Source organism: Buceros rhinoceros, unplaced genomic scaffold (genome assembly GCF_000710305.1).
Source record: "Buceros rhinoceros silvestris isolate BGI_N320 unplaced genomic scaffold, ASM71030v1 scaffold6667, whole genome shotgun sequence".
Taxonomy (NCBI): domain Eukaryota; kingdom Metazoa; phylum Chordata; class Aves; order Bucerotiformes; family Bucerotidae; genus Buceros; species Buceros rhinoceros.
In genome coordinates this window covers 61,359-64,765 of record NW_010421488.1, presented here as the reverse complement: position 1 = coordinate 64,765, position 3,407 = coordinate 61,359, and positions in this window count along the sequence as shown.

Below are 3,407 nucleotides of genomic sequence, written 5' to 3'. Positions count from 1 at the left end.
TAGCTTGGGAAAGGACTAGTGGTGTCCTGAAAGAAGTACCTCCTTGTTACACCAGGTCTGAAAGCCCTGGAAGACTAACTTCTCTAAATAAATCATCAAGCTAGCCCACACTTACACTTATTTTGTATAATTTTATACAGATTCATATTGACAAACATTTTCCAGAGCTCCAACCTTTCCCAGTCTCCCCATCTCTGGCTTCACCTCTAATTAATGAGTGTTTCCTCCTGAAGCATCTATTATGCATTTGTTCTAAGCAAAAATTAAACACACAAGAGTCTGTTCCCATCCAGAGTCCACCCCAGGGAGGGACACATGAGGTCTCTCATGATGAGCAGCAATGTGCCATCCACTCCCATTTCCCCAACATCATCAGCAAAACAGAGAGTTTGCTTCTCTTGTAAACTCTTCACCTGCTACCAAGGCAGAACACACACCTCAGTATCCAGACCAGTGACCTCTGAGATGGAAATGTAGAAAGCACTAGAAGGGAGGAATCATTTTTTCCCAGTGATGTCAAAAAGCCTTTGGATCTTGCTGCATGATGTGGCCAGGAATGCTGGAAGCTCCTAAGAGGATGGAGAGCTTTCTTCACCTTAGAAGAGAAAGTGCAGATCAGCTTGGCGCAAGCTATGGTTTCATGATATAAAACATGCAGCAAAATCAGCTTTGGGTGTTTTCCTGAATGTGGCGTCCATTCCCGTTTCTCATTTGTGCTCTGGTGCCACGTTGCACAGCCCTGACTTTGTGCCAGCACCACTCTTCACGTGGCAAACTCAAACACAGATTAAGAAGCCAATCCAGATTTTTAAAAAATGTAAGAAAAAAAATTTTTTTTTTTCTTCCTAAAGTTAGATTTGCTCTCAAACAGCTTCACAGCACAGGCTCCAAAGTGGTGAGCCAGCACAGATGAGGAGATGCACACGGCAGGAGAGCAAAATCACTGCAGAGAGCATTTCCACCCAGTATCGGTCACAGTGAAAACAAACCATCTCTACAACATGGCTTGTCTACACTAAGTACAAGGATGTGAGCGATACCAGGGATTTTACTTATTGTAGTGAGTTAAAGGAATGGTTTGTATTTTTACAACTGTTTTTATAGCATGCTTAAGCATACCACAGAATTTACTTCATAAACATCACAATATCCCAATACAAACTCATTAAGCTTTAGTAGAAATAACTATATTGTCAACTAAATACATGATTAAAAAAACGGCAACCAACATATTTCTTGGCTCTCATACCTTAGAATTCAATTACTATAAATATATACAATTGCATGCACAGCCAAATACTGTACTTCAATGTCTGTCCCTAAAATGTAATTTGAAATGCATGTAGGATGGCACAGATTTTGTAAAAGGAAGTTATTATCAGTGATAAAAGCAATTGTTGACATTGGAAATATAAACTAGAAGATTCAGTCAGGAAATTCAATAAAAATGAAACAAAGGTAGAAAGGAAAAAGGATGTTAATAGTATGGCAAAACAAAGCCAGATATATCAGTAAATTTCTGCCCAGAGGTGAACCTGGACTGCTGCCTATCAGAGTGGCAGCACAGCTGGTTTATTTTTTACACTGGACGTGGTCAGTAAGCAGACAACAGGCAAATATGCCCTTAAGCTGAGAAAAAGCACGACTAACTATACATTTCTCTCTGACATGTTATCTTAAAAGAGGGAAGGGCCATTTAGTCAGGGAGCTTTTTGGGTTTTGTTTTGTGTTTTAAACAAATTTCCTCTTAGCAATCATCTGAGCTGCATAAGTAAGAAAGCAAGAAAGCTTGAAGCTTTGAAGTCACGCTGAGTCAACGTGAGCTTTTCCCCAACGTGTAGTGGGTCACAGGAGATGCACCAAAGCCACGCAACTCCACCTGTGCAGGGCTGAGGTGCTACCCCCAAATGAAATGTCCTTTTCTCCTACTTCAACTCCTCTTCCAGCACACAGCACGTGTAGCAAAAAAAATGCTTTGAAAACTGCAGAACAAGGCACTCTCTGTGCATCCACCTCAAGTACATCTCCCCAGGATGAGCAGAATTAGGGGCAAGAAGAATTTCCTTGGTGAAACTCGTGCTGGGAGACAACGACCTCACTTGGAATAACCAGAAACATTGAATAATCATCGTACTGTATAATTCTTTTTTCATCTTGAAAATGTCAGGAAGAGGATGTTACAGCAGGACATAAGACTAATATACAGAACAAGCTGGCTCGCATTACCATCTTCTGGCTTTTTTTGTTTTCTTGTTTTGGTCTTGTATCCCGCAGTTGTATCCCTCCATAGTAACCTGCTGAGTGAGTAGGGAATTTACAGTGCTTTTCTGTAGTTCTTAAAGTATTTCTGTCACTTAGCTGCCATTTCAGAGTTAAAGGAGAACTAACTACACATTTTGGACTGACTTAGCTGTTTTCTCTGTTTTTTACAGAAAGTTTTTCAGTGACAAATGTGGCAGAAATTATGTCGCATTGTAGGAGGGAAGAAGTGTCTGGCATCCAAAGGGTACATCTGCTCTAAATTATCATGCTCTAAAGTTTGGACTGATTTTTCAGTTAACAAACTTTTACCATGTTCCTTTAACTATTGAGGAAGTAAATTGTCTGTCAATGTTTCTCTACCGAGAGTTTAAACTGAACACCAGCCTCTGTGTAAAACTCAGCAGGCACAGGCAGGGTAGGGTAGAGGGGAGGCAGAGCCTACAACTGGGTGCTGACACCTGCACCTCTGAAGTGAAAGTGGGGAGGAATTAATGTTACCCACAAAAAATAAACATGCTAACCTCCACAGAGGATTTTATCCCAGTGTACACAATCGTATACTGCCACTGGAGCTCTCTCTGAGACGGGAGTTGGGCAGGTTCAATATTTAAGCCACATTTCCAGCAGATGCATGTGGAAATCCACAGCCCAGTCACAAAGGCACTGGGTGCACTGGGAAGGCACAGCCAGACATGGCACTCAGATGGGACAGGGGGACTGTGTCATAGCATGAATGTGCCCCTGCCACAGAGGAACCTCACTGGCCCTTGCTAACAGGGATTGCACATCCAGAGAGGACCTGGCATGGGCAGGAGAGAAGGGTGGAAGTAGAGAGCGCTGAAGAGACCTAAGCTAGCTCCAAGGGAAGGGACCCAGGCACATTCACAATGATAACTTGGGAGCGACGACTCTTTTCAGTCTTAAATTCATCCTGTGTAATTGATGTGATGAGGAAGGCACTGGCTGCCATAGTGGGTGGGCAGGGGGGTAAAAGGGCACTGATAGGGGACAGATGTGGAACCTTCCTCTCAGTGACAAGCAGAGGAGATAAAGAGCAGCAGTGAAATGGAAATGCATGTGACCATGACACAGGTGCGGTGAGCTGGCACTGAGGGCTTGGACGAGGAGGCATTTGGTGGCACCTT